The sequence below is a fragment of the Patagioenas fasciata genome, chromosome W, assembly GCF_037038585.1.
Source record: "Patagioenas fasciata isolate bPatFas1 chromosome W, bPatFas1.hap1, whole genome shotgun sequence".
NCBI lineage: Eukaryota > Metazoa > Chordata > Aves > Columbiformes > Columbidae > Patagioenas > Patagioenas fasciata.
Genome location: NC_092559.1, coordinates 50361782 through 50379537, shown reverse-complemented (window position 1 = coordinate 50379537; position 17756 = coordinate 50361782). Strand labels below are relative to the sequence as shown.

At 39.2% G+C, this 17756-nt stretch overlaps 1 pseudogene; it reads left to right on the top strand.

The window, feature by feature from the left end:
- Positions 1 to 17756, top strand: part of LOC136114532 (mitogen-activated protein kinase kinase kinase 1-like) — a 190547-nt pseudogene that overhangs the window by 79721 nt on the left and 93070 nt on the right.

Sequence of the window (17756 nt, the reverse complement as noted above, 5' to 3'; positions counted from 1 at the left end):
CGAAAGGTCCTGCTTTAAAGAGTCAAATTGTTCACTTTCCCGCGAAAGGTTTTCCTCCATTCGCTGCTTAATTTTACACAAATCCTGTGCTACCTTTAAGCAAACACCCAAACTGAAACACACCGCGATCCACATTATGGCAAGACCCCAGGTTACTGCAGAGACATTAAACAACCCTCTAAATAATTCCTCCATATCTGATACCCTGCTCACTGTGCCAAAATTGTCACGGAGGCACCCCGAGGCTAATTTAAGGGACAACAGGGTCCAAAACAACTTTTATTAAACCGGTGAGAAACAGGGTTTTAGCACTCCAAAAGTGACTTAAATATAGGTTCGGGTATCAGTTGAGGAAAATTATTAAGGGGCAGCAACTAGTACAACAGGCGGTCCACAGAGTGCATGCACGTGGCTTCACCCAAAACAATGCCGGAACCACCCCCGAGTCCCAGAGGAGTACACACTTGCCTGAACAGGGTGCGGGATTATTCTTAAAGAGATAAAGGTAAAGCGTACGCTTGCGATTCCGCGAGCGTAAATTTATAATACACTCGCAATTCTGCGAGGGTTAATTTACTTACACGTGCGAATGTGCACGGAATACTACACGTGCTTATGTGGAAGCACGGGAGGAAAACCACTCGCGACTGTGCGAGGATAAATTTATAATACACTCGCGATTGTGCGAGGAAATAATTTAAAGTATGCGTGCAAATGTGCACGGAATATAAATACACTCGTGATTGTGCGAGGGTTTTACTCACACACGTGGCGGTAAGGCAAGCGGGGTCTCCATCCCGGGGAGGAGGGGTCTCGGCGGCAGGATCTTCCTCGTGCTCCGAGAGACCGGCGACAATGGGCCCAGTCTTGCAGAGGACCACTTACATTTCTGGAGTTTGTTTCCCAAATTCATATAGTCAAAAAAATTATTTTCAAAACTCTGCTTAACATTTTTCAAACAGAAGGTATAAAGCAAATATGCTCACTTGGTATGATTGTGACTAACATATGCTTGACTCTCGATGGTTTGCAAATACAGAGACTTAACATGACTTGAAATGAAAGCAGCTTTTAAGAAAAATAATGTAGGTGAATCTAAACCTTGAAATTAGAAAAAAACTACAGAATAATGCCTTTAGAAAAATACTAACCTGTTTTCTGATCTAGATGTAGAAGTACTAGATGATGATGATGCATGAGAATTTGACATGTGTGAGACAAACGTCTGGATGGTGTTATGAGATGGAGCTTTGATCCTCGAGCTATGTCTACTGTGATATTTCTGGAACAAACTCTCAACCTTACATCAGAAAAAGATAGCAACAGTCATATGCTATGAATACCTTGTATTTAAAAGGTAATATTGAAGCTTAACTACTGCTAAGAAAGATCTATTCACCTTCACAGTAATGCGTTAGCAGTAGCAGCAGCAGGAATTTCAAAAGTCTTACTAATAAATAGATCACAAGAAACTTTACAACAAAAAACTATTTGCTTAATAAAAATAATAGCTTTAGGTATACACAGCTACTTCTGAAGATCTTTGTTCTGTTTACCTTTCAGCTAATCAGTGAGACAGATATACAAATTTGAACAGAAAATCTAAGATCTGAATAACTTGCTAAACTACAACTCTCTACTAATTCTTTTAGTTATGTCTTCTATTTGCAGATTTTTTTTCCTACTTGCAGAGCTCTTGAACCCAAATTAAAGATATATATAAAAAACATATATTCTTGTTGCTTTGAAATGCAGAAGTTCTCAACATTTTAAAGACAATACCCTAAAGACTTTTACCTTGAGTGTATTTTAGATCTGCCATTAGATCTATTAGAAATCTATTACCTCAAAGTTCTTCAGTGTCTTCCTCCAGAGCATTGAGTCTGAGGGTTCAAGCTGGAAGACCCGCAACGTAACAAACAGCAGATGAATACAGCACGTCCCACGGCCACAGCTACAAGTCTGCAAAGAAAAGTACATGCTAGGGCTCTACTGGATTGATAGTTACATAAATCATTAAGTGCATCATGGAGACATATCATAGTACACCTCCCACATACTTAAAAAAAAAATAGTAGCTAATGCAAAATATTTCATATATAGACATAAGTATCTTCCTGCACCACCTAACAGAAATTGTGATTCCCCAAATCTTTATTCAGGAATACATATGGAAAAGCAGACAATTATAACACCAGTTTTCTCTCAACATTTTTTCCCCTTTTTTATTTTTTAAAGTCAGCTGAAGCTATTGTTACACTTTATACTAGAAGGAATTTATGCATATATAATCATCGTATAGCCATAACATGATGGCAATCAAACTTAAATGAGATGCCTCCGTTTACTTAAAAACATAAATGTTCTCCAACAGTGCATCACAGCAATACTATTTAAGTCTCCAAAGAGAACCTCACTATGGGTATTAATGAAATTATCACACCATTAAAGGAATTGTGTCATGTGCTTGTCATTTATATATTCCATGAACAGAGGAAATAGAGCATTTCAGATTGAGAAACTAGGAAAATGAAGTGGCCAAATTCTAGCCAAAAATACTTAAGATATATAATTAAGAGCCACTTCTAGGAATGAGAAATATACAGAACATTAGCAATTACTTCCCAGAGTCTTTTTTTTTTTTAAGATTAACTCTAGACAAAACTAGTATTTGCTACGCATTTGAAAAAAATACAAGCTGATCATTATATTACATGAGCACAGATTACATCTTTTTACTTTATAGAACCTTAGCAAGGATTGGCAACTAACTTGATCTAATTTGGTTTTGTACAGTTTTCCAAGATTAACTATAAATTAATAAGAGCTACAGACAACACAAAAATGTTTTCTACCTGAGGCCAAATAAACACTCTGTATTTATTATCAGGGCTGTCTCCTCCAATTAAAAAAGAGTTGGGTCCTATCTGCTGCAGCAGGTACAGCCTGGCTCACATAATTTTGTTGACACAATGATTTGTTTCCTCACGGCTGTATGGAGAGGAGCCATCTAGAGATGGGGCTTGTTGAGGTGGTGTTATTCATCCACTCTGAAACTACATAAGCAGTTCCATCATAAGCATTTCCAGGTGTCATGGTTTAACCTGAGTTAGTAATTAGGACCACAATAGCCACTTGCTCACTCCCCCCACCCCCTGAGGGAAATAGGGGAGAGAACCAAAAAGGAAGGGAGAAACTCATGGGTTGAGATAAAAACAGTTTAATAAGATAATAATAATATATAAAATAAGTGATACTCAATACAATTTTCTCACAAACTCCATCTGCACTGAACAGCCATTCCTGGAAAGGAGAGCACCCTGGTCCCAAACATCTGATCCCATCAAGAGAGCAAAAAGGTCAAAGTCTAACTGCAGAATAGCAAGAGGCTGAATTGCAATGGAACACCAAATGGAGCTAACTGAACAAACAAACTAGAAAACTTTAACTAGCCAGAAAAGCAGTTTCCAGCTTTATACCGAGCATGACACTAATGGTAGGGAATAGTTCATTAATCAACCTGGATGTTAATCTAGGTACTGTCCCATCTGTGCCCCCCTCATACCAATTTGCACTTGCAGCTGGACAGTTGAAGAAGTCCTTGGTTTCCTTGACAACAGCCAAGATTGGTTAAGTTCTTACATTCTCTTCATACCAACTTCGAAACACAGCTAGCTACAAAAAGAAAACATTAACTCTATCCCAGGGTGCTATCACATTATTCTTATACTAAATCCAAAACAAAAGACCATGCTAGCTACTAAAAAGAAAAGATTCTAACTTTCTAACTGCATGAAGAAAAATTAACTCGATTTCAGTCAAACTAGCACATCAGAACAATAATAAGTTTAACTATGTGGTTTTTTTTTTCCCCAAATGACACAGAATAACAGAGTCCCCAAAACCTGAAGAAACTATAACCTGCTTAGACTATATGAATTTAAAATGATTATTTTTCTTCCATGACCAGAACTCAATGGTAGAAGAAAGTTGGGGGGGAGGGGGGCATGGTGGTGGTGTGCCTGGATTGGGAGTCAGGGGGTCCAATCAACAATCCTATCCCCAAGGGAATATACCTGCCTGGAGAACTGACATGCAAAACTACAGGAAAACAAACCAAACCAATAACAACAACAACAAAAAGCAAAACCCAAACTCCTGGCACTTCTTCATGCAAATCAATCTAAAAGAACATACATGTCTTCACAACCGAGTATCTATATTTCTTCATTTATTTCCTACAAATAAAATTTGAAAGCAGGAATAAATTAAGAAGAAAACACGCACCTAAGAACAGAGAACAAAATTCCACACATAAGAGGAGTGTAAAGTGAGATATGCTCTGTATATCTCACTCAAGTGATAGCCTTTATATCAGCATCTTGCCTACCCAGAAAGGATTAGATACCAATTGCTTCTCTAAACAAAAGATTGCAATATATAGTCAAATTAAAAATTACATCACAGTTTTCAACTTACAGGCACTGGAAATACCCCTTCTAACACCTGGTGATTCAGATTTAACTGTACTAGAGGATGATGAAGAGCTACTAGGAGAAGGACTATGTCTTCCTTTCTGTATCAGTGAAGAAGCAGTGCTTTGTCCTTCAGTCTGAGGCTCTCTCTAGAGTTTAATAATTTCTGATCCATCTCCTTTCCCAGGGATAGGTTTCACCACCTTGCAGGAATTAAACCATGTGTTAGAATTACAAAATGATAATTTTACATTAAAGCAGAACATATTCATAAAAATCTGTTTTGCTAGCATTCTAATTAAGCTGTTATTTAGACATCCAAAGTTTTCATATTCCCCAGGTTCTAATATTAGCATCTAATAGGGGCTATCTTGTTAATCTATACACAACACAAAAGTGAGAACCTTTTTTCCTGTCCATTTGTGCCACTGATGTTAGAGTCGTGACAGCAACTGATTTGATTCTCAAAGTGCTTCTGTAATTGTCATTCATGGTAACTCAGAGGACAGCAATTCTCCTATTTAATTAGTAGGAGCCAAAATAATTTTTTTCTGCAGTCATTGTCTCCTTATTTAAGAGCTATAACCTTGGATCCGTGTGTTATATACAGTATCAGTTGATAGATACTAGGTTTGCTATTTCTGCAGCACAATATGAATGCTTGCTGCAAAGTAAAATTACTTTAAACCTGGAGGCAATACAGCAAAATTAAGGTGTACTGTGCTCTATAAGAACCACAGCCAGCTTTTCTGACTGCAGTACAAGTAAAACAGCTACACTGCATCTAGTATCTGAGCTAATAATCACTGTGTACAGTGTTGTGCTACCTGAATAGACACGTGTTCAAGAAGAGTGAGCACATAAACTTCTAATACAGTGCTTTGTTGCATAAACATTGAATTTTGACACTGAGATATGGAAAATTTCAAGACAACTTTCAGCTGCCTGTCCCACAGACCTACATAATGCATGAGAAGAGTAAGGCCCCATGGAACAGAATTAAAAGTACAGCAAGCAGAGTCAGTTTTAGTTCTACATTTCTCCATGTCTTAGAGGCTTGACTCAAAGCTGTAGGAAAGCTCCAAGTAAGACTTCAGATTAATGGAGCAGACCTCTCCTATAAAGTTGCAGAGGTATCTTTGATTTAGACAAAAAATGGAAGGGGCTTTCCCTGCTCATGGTATGAGGAGGAAGAAACATCCAGCCTCGGTGCCTTTCTATCTGATGATTTGGACTGCATCCACAAGGTCAAGTGCTATTTTAAATGGAAGCATTTAACTCATGCAGCTGAAGCTGTTCCACTATCCAGAAATGCATTTCAGTTTCAGCAGGCTACAGGGAGATGAGGACAATAAGGAGGTTGTAGCTTAGCAGTTAAGCACTGCCCAAAAGAGGAAAAAACCTGCCTTTACAGCCTTGACCCAAGCACTGTTTGTTTTACTTTAAGAATTCACCATATTGAATGTATACTTCTTGCAAAACTGAACTTTTCAGAAATCTTTGTTGTTGTTATTTTAAAATATATTGCTATCTGATTGCGAAAATGAACAGGATAAAGGAAAAGTATGAAAAGCAACACAGGCTTTTTTTTTTTTTTTTCCTAGTGATTACTGCAATGCTTTTTTTCTTTCCTAGGTCAGAATGCAAATTCATGTGCCTATGGACAAATTACAGTTATCGGTTGCTACTGCTTGAAAAAGTTTAAATGTAAAATGGTAGTGACTGCAAATCTAGAGCATCAAAACTTGTATTAAAGAACCCAGAAACCTCAAGGGAAGTGGGCTGATCAGGGAACCACAATTTCAAGCCATGCAGTAACCAAGATGCATTTAAAACTTTTTTTCAAGAAAGAATTGCTGTGTGTTATTCAAGGTATTGCTTTTTTGGTGCACTTTAACTATTTTCAATGTTCTTATGACAGAAAGCCTTATTTCTGTCTAGAAAAGCTGCCCCCAAACACTTGTTAACTGCATCAGATGATCTTAGCTTTAAATTAGCATTCCTATCAAGTGTTACACAGGAGTCACACTGACCAATGCAACTACACTTATATGTAACTAATTGCTATTAATTAACCAGCATTATACTGAATATGCTAGTGTTAGAATCATAACTGTGTTCAATAAACTTTCAGTTTGATCTGAAATTTCTTAAAATTACTTCTGAGCTGTTTATACAAAAGCATTACTCAAAAAGGCTAATAGGAATACTCTGGCACCCAAATTTTAGCAGAGTTAAACTTACGTGAAGTTGTTACTCAGATTTGATTTTTCTGTTTCTAATAAGCTCGAAGTTTGTATATTCATCTAGCAAAAAAACCCCACACATGTTAAACATATAGAAAATTTTAACATTTTCAAACTAAGGAAATATGAAGTCATGAAACCTTAAAGAATGGAGTACAAAGCACTACAGTGCAGTTTTGCACTCAAATGTAAGTTTTTATCTAAGGAACAAGAACTACTTTTGCTATTGACATTAGAAGAGTGTTGCCACAGCAGTATTTTATACTACACAATCAGCAGCACAGCAATGTGCCTTTTAAAAAATAAAGCTTAATAAATGCATACACTTCAGAAAGTCAGCCACAATTTCCTGTTAAACAGCTCATTAGAAAAAATGAACAAGAGGATCACAATTAAGAGTCCACAAATTATTAACGATGAAGAGGTTTCTAAAAGAAATACATTTAATAAGGGATTTTTATTTGTAACAGTTGTCACAGATACTGCACTTACTTCCGTGCCACTTACCACAGGGCCTCTCCTGCCTTTTCTTTCCAGCCATTCATGCTTCCAGGCTGACATACACATTGCCTTGAGTTTCTCCCTGATCATACACTCTTCTGGGGCGGTCATCCATTTTCTGCAACCCCCTGAGGGTTTTCTATTCTCCATGTCATGACTACAGAAAAGAAAAAAAAATTATTATAGTCATAGACACAATTATTTTTAGTTAAAGTATAATACTATAGCATTCTTAAACTTTGTGTTGTCCTGTTCTTCCTCTCCTTACAATGGAGCTACTAAATCATTACTTCCAACTAACTACAGCAAGAATTACAATTAATTTGCTCGTCTGCAGTTTGCAGAATACCTGTTTTGAGGGGTATTTATTTAAAACGTGTATTGATTGTAACATGGGACACCCAAGAAAGAGGAATGTCTTGGGAAACATTAAACCAGTACAAAAATTACCCTGTATGTCACATCATTCACCAAAAGTTTCAGAAGTATTGCGATAGTTCATGCATGCTTTGGCAATTTAAAGTTTGCAATCTCTATTTTAAAGCAATTTACAAAACGAATACAAATTAGTGGTGAAAAGTTTCCATCTTCATAGAATGCACAATCATGAAACTATGTATGAAACTATGTATGTAGTACCCACATATGAACTCTTCCTCAAAAAAAGAGGACTTGTAAACTAATGCATAGTATGTTTAAACTAGACACAGAAATAATGAAAGTAAGGTTAATGTCCTTGCAAATTGCTTTCTGAGCGACTGATTACTCAAAAGCACTTCAAGTCAGCTATAATTATAGCATATCTGTAAAATGAAAGTATAATCTGCCTGGACTTGAGCTTTTTTTGACCTACAGCAAAGTAGTTGCCTCTGATTGTTGGCAACAACAAAGCAGCAAAATACTGTCAGACACTGAAAAATATATATGAACAGTCTGGAAGATTTCCTGATTCTGTTGAACTATCTGCTAAATCACCAAGAAAACCACATTCTTAAGTAGCAGTACATGATCCCCTTCCATCTTCTTGAAGTTAGCAATCTTTAAAAATAAGGAAGCTTAATTAAATTGTAATCTTATTTTTGAAACAAAATTTCATTCTGAGAGTTGTCTTAAAGTGGAAGATAAGGCTATATAATAAATTAGTTGAAATGAGAAGCACTTGCATATTTACCTCTACTGCTTTCATTCATGCAGTCTTCAACTTCTAAAACTTTTAGCTATGCAGTTAAAACTACATTTATGTACTCTATGATGATCTACTGCATATTCTCTACAACATTCAGCAATGCATTACTCTAGTTCATTTATCACAAATCCCTACTTAGAAAAAAGAGAAGTTTTCATTGGTCAGAAGCAGTAGTCATGGTTTTTTTCTCTCATTGTAGACACAAAGGAAACAACGTATTCTGAGACAGGAAATAACTCTTCCTGTTCAGTGCTGAAATGTAATAAGCAGATGGGTATTGCAAACAAAATTAATTTTCTTTCAAACAACATCTAAACCTACTGTTAATAACCAAATTTAGACATTCAGAACCATGTCTAGCAATTAAAGATTAAATGTTTATAAACAGAAAAACAATCTACCTAAGAATGAATGTTTTTTCAGAGGTTAAGCATGAATGCTTACTTCAAAATTAATGCAAGTGACAAGTTATTTTTGTCCAAACACTTAATTTCATACTATTGCTTTCTAGAAAGAGACAAAACCTAGTGATTCTTAATGAAAAACAAAGACACTACAGCAGCAAGTAGAGTCCAAATGTAGAACATGCCTAAAAGCTTAAAATAGGGTTGATTTTTTGATTTTTTCCTCAGTCAAAAAAATCATTTCAAAACCAAAAATCTTTGTCTGCATAAGAACAGTACAGTTCCAAAATAATATAGGTGCAAGTTAAAAATATAGAGCTATTCTGTTTTTTATATTATGAACCATGGCATGAACCATCTCAGTCACATGAATACTTTGTATACTGTGGCGAATGCACTCGACCCCCCTCCCCCCAGCCAAACCAGCAGCAGTTTGGTCCAGGCTCCAGAGGAGGTAAGGGCCTGAGTCACAGCCAGGCCAAGAACTCCTTCCAGGAGATCCACGAGGAAGCAGAACGGCACACTGAACGCTGGTGGCTTGTGGGCGCAGGTAGTCTTGTGCATACTATTCCTACTGTATGCAATTTGACTACGAGTCAACGACTTCATTCTATAGGTATGACAGCCTGGATGAGCCTACTCCCTCCTAAATAAGTGAGCTATATGGCAATGGTCTTACTATTCAGAGGTCAGTGGATGAGCCCAATTCAAGTTCAATATTAATAATTTAGCTTAAGCAGATGCACACCAAAGGTAATGGATTATTCACAGATATAAGATTGTATGATTTTTAATATACTCTTTGATTCATGTTACTTGGTAGACTAGATTTGCTAAAATTTTAAGCTCGTATTTACCAAAAGCAACTGCAAACTACCCTAAATGCCTGCAAGATAAAGTCTAGCTTGCATTTTGCTGGGAAAAATGGAACTGACTGGGAAAACCAACAGGTCATTCAGGAGGCGAAGCCTGCATCTGGAAACACTAATGAACTCTATGCATGACATTGCATAGGCTGCCTAAATCATCAGCTACATGAAAACAGAAGGACTGTCCAAAGCCAGGCCGTATTGCACTTGATCCCGTTGAAGGAAAAGGGTGTATACAGGTGTTGGAACGATAAAGGACTCAGCACTCCGATTCAATGTGAATCACGCCAAAGCCATTTATTACAGAAACATGTCTCCTTATATACGCAACTATTCTCTAATCACGAATCCACGCTCCAAGCATGGATTCGCTAAATGAGTATCATGGGCAGTCCACACGCTGGAGCCCCACTGATGATAGGTCCGACGACTCACGCCATGCTGAGGCCCTGTTAATGAAGAAACGCCCCTCTTTCTCACAGCAGATTCTGTTCTCAGCTTCTCGAAGTGGCCTTGAGATTCCTTTGGGCCTGACTAATTCAACAACATATCTCCTTCTAACGAAACCCCTTCACAATTCCCCCTTTTTGTTCTTGAACTAGTCAGGCCCCTTAAACAGCATGCTGAATCGTCTTTGAAATACACTGCAACATAGGACACGTGATTAACAGCATAATTACAATTACATATAATGTAGCTAAACCTTACTTAATAAGATTAAACAACTATCTGCTTATACTCAAACCTTCATATCATATATAAAACCTTAATTCTACTTATGACCATCTTACCAACGCACTATTTTAGAATAGTCAGACAACTTAATACAATATATTCTCTTAAATTCCTAAAAGATCTATAACTGCGCAGTTTATAGAGTAACGTACTTAATACCATCAGCATATGCTAATTATTGACTTAATATCTTAAAACTTATATTAACCTATTCATATGCTAATTATTGAATTAATATCTTAAAACTTATATTAACCTATTTAAAAGATCTATAGCTTAATCTTAATATCTCTTTTAAAACCTTACCAGTTGCTAAATTAGGTTACCATGGTAGAAATATCTTATACTTTTACCTTATCTATGCATAGATTATCTAATTGTAATATCACCCTTTTGGAACTCTTACTATCTGTTCAAATTAGCATTATCTATGGAAGGTACCTTATCTGTTTACTAATAAGCTTTTAGACCACTGGGTCTAAGAGCATCTATAACACTGAATAAGAATTCATGGTTTACATTTGAGACAATTCTCACAACTTATCTCCCTCCTGTCCTTCTGCATCTGTCGAATCTTTGTTGTCTTTATTCAGCCATGGCTTGATCCATTTCGCAGGAATCCATTTTGATCCTTGGTCTGTAATGACACAAGCATAACCCTTTCCCCAAGTTATTAATTGGAAAGGACCCTCCCATTCACCAGTAACTCCATTGCGTATTTTGACCTGACATTTATTTTCTCTAAGGTCTGTCAAGTGTCCTTTTAAGCTTGTTCCATGACGAATCATAGGTGGAATGTCGAACCCTTGCGGAAGGCGTAAAAAGTTCAAGACATATAATGCTTTGCTTAGTCTGTCATGTGGAGTAGTACAGTCAGTTCCCCCTTTTTGTTTGTCAAGCTGATGCTTGAGAGTTCGATTCATCCTTTCTACCAAGGCCTGACCAGTAGGAGAATTTGGTATCCCTGTAATGTGCTTAACACCCCACAACTGAAAAAAGGTGGCAGTAGCTTTGGCGATATAACCAGGTGTGTTGTCTGTCTTGACCTGTGCAGGAACTCCCAAAGCTGCAAAAGCAGAACGTAAATGTCGTTGCACATGTGAACTAGTTTCACCAGTCTGAGCAGTGGCCCATATGGCGAAAGAATATGTATCAATAGACATATGCACATACTTCAGCCTGCCAAATTCAGGGACATGTGTGACGTCCATTTGCCACAATTCCAAGGGTCCTAATCCTCTTGGATTGACTCCTGCACCCAGCCCTACTGAGATGCGCTGACAATCTGCACAACTTTTAACAATACCTCGGGCTTCACTTTCGGACAATGAAAATTGCCGCTGTAAGACCTGAGCAGACTGATGGAGGAAACTATGAGAGCGTACTGCTTGCCCAAACCTATCTACTGGAGGTGGAACCCAGGCAGGAGATACAAGAAAATCAGCTCGGCCGTTTCCTTCAGCTAAATCGCCTTGAATTGTCAGATGACTATGGATATGTGTTATGAAGTATCGGTGTTGTCTCTCTTCGATCAACAACCATAGTTGCTTGAACAAAGACATCAGTTGTGCATCCTGAACCTCTTTGAGCAATGATCTTTCAATGCGAGCTACCACACCTACCACATACAAAGAATCACAAACAATATTCACTGGGCTATGAGCAAATCTGATAAACACTTCTATTACAGCCCTGAGTTCCAAATGCTGAGTTGATCCTTTCAGGTCAGTTCGTATCACATCGTGCCATTTTCCATGTGTTTTCCATGTAATTGCTGCTTTCTGCATTTCACCCCCTGTGTCAGTGAACACTGTGGGTCCTTTAACAGGAAATTCTGAGAGAAGAGGGGGACCCTCCTCCATTGATCCCATATTCAAAACTGACATTAACTTGTGTGGAGGGGAAAATGTCTTAATTAAGGCTTGAGAATCTAATAACGCAATCTGAAAAGGTAAGGAGTTCTGCAAAGCCCACTGTAAATATTCTGAAACGAGGGGAACAATGATATATGCAGGCTCAGCCCCTGAAATTTCGACTATTCTCTGCCTACCTTTCATTATAAGCTAAGCAAAGACCTCAACCCTGGTTGTAATGGTTCGTTTGAGTCGAAAATGCAAAAACACCCACTCTAAGATCTTTAACGGCTCCTTACCAGTTGTCCATTGCATTATGAGAGCAAAAGGATAGTTAGTATTGTTTACAATTAGTAGTCCGATTACATAATCTGGGTTCCACCTATGGCTGAAAGCTTTTACAAGTTTGGACATAATCTTTTTCAGAGCAGCATCCGCCTCAGCAGTAAGCGTTCTAGGAGAGCTAATGTCACTATCCCCTTTTAGCAGTTTTACAATTGGAGCTAAATCCTCATTAGTGATCCCACAAATGCTCCGGACCCAATTCAGATCACCCACTAGTTTCTGCACATCATTTAAGGATTGAATGACAGGTCGACATACTATTTTCTGAGGTTTCACTGTGGACTGAGAAATTTCCCAACCAAGATATTTCCATGCTGGTTGAATTTGTACCTTTTCTGGAGCAATTTGCAATCCTCTATGCTGCAATGTATCAGATACTTCATTTATCAACAAATCAGTCGAAAAAGTTTCCCCAGCTATTAATATGTCATCCATGTAGTGGTAAATCACTAACTCAGGATGAGATTTTCTGATTGATTGCAAGGCCCAAGCTACATAAATTTGACACATAGTTGGGGAATTTTTCATTCCCTGTGGCAAAACTACCCATTGATACCTTTTCGCAGGTTCAGCCTTATTTACAGAATTTATGGAAAATGCAAAACGTTTACAGTCATCAGGATGCAAAGCAATGGTGAAAAAACAATCTTTCAAGTCAATTATTAAGATCTGCCAGTTTTCTGGAATCATGACAGGGGATGGTAATCCCGGCTGTAATGCTCCCATGTCTTCCATGGTATCATTAATTTTTCGAAGATCATGTAACAACCTCCATTTCTTTGATTTTTTCTGAATAGTAAACACAGGAGTATTCCAGGGACTTGTAGACGGCTCTAAATGCCCTTTTTCAAGCTGTTCCTGTACTAGCTCTTCGACATGGGCGAGTTTTTCTTTACTGAGCGGCCATTGATTTACCCAGACTGGATCATCAGTTTTCCACTGTAATTTCAGTACTGGTCGCCCATCATCAATGGCCGCTTCTAGAAATGCTGTTGTTTTGTCACCAGAGTTGCTCCTAGTTGTCCTAACACATCCCGTCCTAATAGAGAAACAGGGATAAACATCACATTCATGCAGTAAAGAAGTAAATTACTCATGTTCTTCTGTATTATCACAAAATGCACATTTTGAATCAATGGAATCTCACGATTTAACAGACTGTGAACATATCGTACCATATAACAAAGACCTACCAAAATTGCAACATGCTTAAACAGATACCCACAAAGAAAACAGGTTAATAAGGAAAGCATCTTGCAGACTTTAACAAGTTTTCTGACCTGTGTGTTATCAGTTAAGTCTCTCTCAGCTTGTTGAAGTTCAAATCGCCCCGCCTGTAAAAAAAACTGTCTGAAAAGATTTAAAGATTTCTTGTCCGAGTGCTTTCCTATGTTTTAAAACACCTCCCAATACCGATTTTTTAGGAACACAACAGAAAACAATCATTCCTGACCCCATCTTGCAAGTAAAAACCTTGGGGGGGGGGGGAAGGGGGAGGAGGAGGCAGGGGGGAAGCACAGGGCTGCTTGCAGCCTGAGTGGGAAGAGCAGGCAGAAGGTTTTATGGCACACTTAAAAACAACTAGTAAAACAGTTCACTCACATTCCTGACAAGCTGCTCGATTTTCAGAGAGACGGTACACAGGAACACATAATATGTACTGTAAAACTCGCAAATAACATGCTGATAGCAAACATTAGCATTCTCTACTGCTAATTTCAACACCAGTGCTTCCTTAACTTCTAAGTTTTCAGCCTGCTTATTGATGGTCTCTTGAAGGTGGTCAATAAATTGCATGTAATTCTCATTGGGACCCTGATTAATAGTTGCAAACGATTTGGCTGCTTTGTTGGTTTCAGGCACCTCTCTCATAGCTTGATATTGCTGACCGTTGGATTCACTCGCTAATAGCTGATCTGATCTTTCACACAGTTCTTTTGCCCAGTTCTTATCCGGCGGCTCCTTCTGTTCTCTTGTAGGAGTTAGAAGGATAGAAAGCGGTGAAGGTGGACACAAATCAGTAAAAGAATTGATATTACACTTATTTACGACTTCAGCATTCTCAGCTTTCACCAGCCCTTTTGACAAATTATCTGACTCCAGTTCTTTGGACTTCTTGGTCTCTCCAGGGTCGTGTGATGGTACAGGAGGCCATCCACTCGGTAATTTTCCTCCCTCCGCCCCAGACTGTTGTATCATCGGGAGTGCCGAAGGCACAACAGGGGATGGAGTAAGGAGGGTATCGAAAACACGAACTGGGTAAGCTTCACAGTTATTTTTAGAGTTCTTATCAGGCTGTAACGCTGCAAAAATTCCAGTAACCGCAGCCTGCTCAGCCTTAAATTCTTTTAAGGTGGAAATTATAAGCTTCCATGTAGTCGCTAATGATTTAGCTTCTTTATCTCCGTCGCTAACCTTATCCCATAATTTCTGCCCTATATCGTCCCAAAATTCAATTTTAAAAGCTTTCTCAGCTTCTGTCGGGTAGCCGTTAGTTCTACAACAAACCAACAGTCTACGTATGTTACTTTCTTCGTATTTAAGTCCTCTCATAGAGAGAAGATGCAGGAGGATTTTAACTATAGCTTCTTCCTCAGAGGATATATTCTGCCCCATAACTTCACTCTTCCCTCCTCCTGCTCCCAGCCGCTCACCTTTCCCGGGGCCTTCCTCAACAAAATTTATCCGCGGAACGTCCGTACGTCTCCGCCCGGCTCTCAGTCCAGCTGAGCCGCCTCCGGCTGGGCCGCTCCAGGCTTTTCCCCGACCTTAGTGAGACACCGTTCGGAGTATCACGTCGGGGTCACCATTTGTTGGAACGATAAAGGACTCAGCACTCCGATTCAATGTGAATCACGCCAAAGCCATTTATTACAGAAGCATGTCTCCTTATATACGCAACTATTCTCTAATCACGAATCCACGCTCCAAGCATGGATTCGCTAAATGAGTATCATGGGCAGTCCACACGCTGGAGCCCCACCGATGATAGGTCCGACGACTCACGCCATGCTGAGGCCCTGTTAATGAAGAAACGCCCCTCTTTCTCACAGCAGATTCTGTTCTCAGCTTCTCGAAGTGGCCTTGAGATTCCTTTGGGCCTGACTAATTCAACAACATATCTCCTTCTAACGAAACCCCTTCACATACAGGAAGCTGTGTCTACACCCCAATCATATGAGTGCCATTACAAGAACCACTACAAGGAGAAATAACAGGATTCAGGAGCAATTGTGGCTGTACTGGGGACTAACTGGTGAAAAACTTTCAATGCATTTAGTTTCCCTACTAGGATGGCTAACCAGCATCCTCCAATATTTGATAATAATTGTAATTATTGTAATTTGCAGTATTTTATTGTTTATTAGTAGGTCGATTTGTAATGATAATGTATAACAGGAAAATTACACATAAGGTATGATGATCCACAGTGGGCATTAAAACTCACCAGCAGAATGCCCCCTTTTGACTTTGGAGGCAAGAGGTGACTGCACTACCACTCCAAAGTAGCCTGTCAGATCATGACTGTGGTCACGGGGTGGATTGTGTGGCAGTTGCACATTCCCCTGAGATCTGGAGCCTTCAATGGGGCTGTTGATGGCTCTTTAGCACCTTTTGTGTCCCACTGTGCCTGTCCCAAAGTACACGCCTAGGGTGGTACTAAGGTGCTGATAAGTCACATCTTCCCCTGCCTTGGGGCAGGGTGACTTCACCTCCTCCAGGTGGTGGGGCAGGAGGAGTAGGACTCTTGGTCAATTGACAGAGTCTTCAACAAAAGAGGTGCCCAGAGTAGCTGCAAAGCTTCTGGACTATGTTGTAATTCCCACAACCAGATCTGACCAGGCTATAAAATGGGGTCCCTGTCGAAGACCCCCTTTGAGTGGTCTTCTCGGAGTAGCGGGTCTGTGAACTGGAGCCCTCCCCTTAGACTGGGACACCATCTAAGGAGACTTCCAGGGATTGCAAGCCTCACCTCCTCATTTGGGTGAGTGGTTATTGACTGGATATATCCTTGAATGAGTCTTTGCCTAACCTAGGTGAGTGATTATTTCTTGTGGGTACCCTGGGGTGAGAGGCCTCCAGTTTTGCTTCTTGTGAGTGTATGTGCGCAAGTTGTGGATCCTCATTATTCTTATGTTGTTGTACCCCAATGATCTCCTCAACTGATATCCGAACCTGTATTTTATGTTGTCAGAGTGCTGACTAATTGTATAAATGCTGTTTCTAGTCGGTTTATCGGCTACACTTTTCCGGTTAGAATAAAGTCTGTTTTGGAACTCATTGTCCATCTAAAACTGACTTTGGGGTGCCTCTGTGACAAATGGAAAAAGGTATTAATTTGGTGTAGCAGATGGGGATGGCTCGTATTGGTTTTGGGATCCAATCTGAACAGTGCAGTAGTAATGAGAAGTATTAAAATGCAGTTTTTAAGAGGAGCGCCTGCCTCGCTAAAACCTTACACTAGCAGTGAGAAATGCCACGGGTAATGTAGGTGCCCTAGGAAATTCCTTGAGGGAAATTTGGACTGTAATTTTGGGACCCTTCATTTGGGTGGTGAATAAAGGAAAGCCAGCAAAACCAAAAGGAGTTAAAGCACGGGTCATGAGGAAACAAATGTGGAATGATCTTGTACAAGTCGGTATCCCACAATCAGAAATAAATGGGATCGGAACATCAGAAATGTTTTGCTGATGGCAAGGGTTAGTGCTTATGCAAAAAAGCCAACCACCCCCTAGCCATGCCCACCAACTCTGTGCTCACCCTCCTCCCCACCTGCAACCTCAGTGCAAGACCAGTGTGCCTTTACCTGGCAACAAAAGCAATATACTTTCCAAATATTGCGTCAGGGATACAAACACAGTCCCTCCATTTGCCACCAAATGAAAGTAGCTGATAAAACACTATGGTTGGGTACCATTACTGTTTGCTATTATACTGATGATCTATTGATTATGGCAGCATCACAACAAGAAATCGAGGCAGATGCCGAATTGCTGAAAGTGCATTTAGAGGACCAAGGCTGGGAAATTAATCCAAAGAAAACACAGGGCACTAGTATTACTGTACAATTTTTAGGAATAGATAGTTTGGCATGGACAGATTAGAAAAATACCAAATAAGGTAAACAGTCTAGAGATTTTC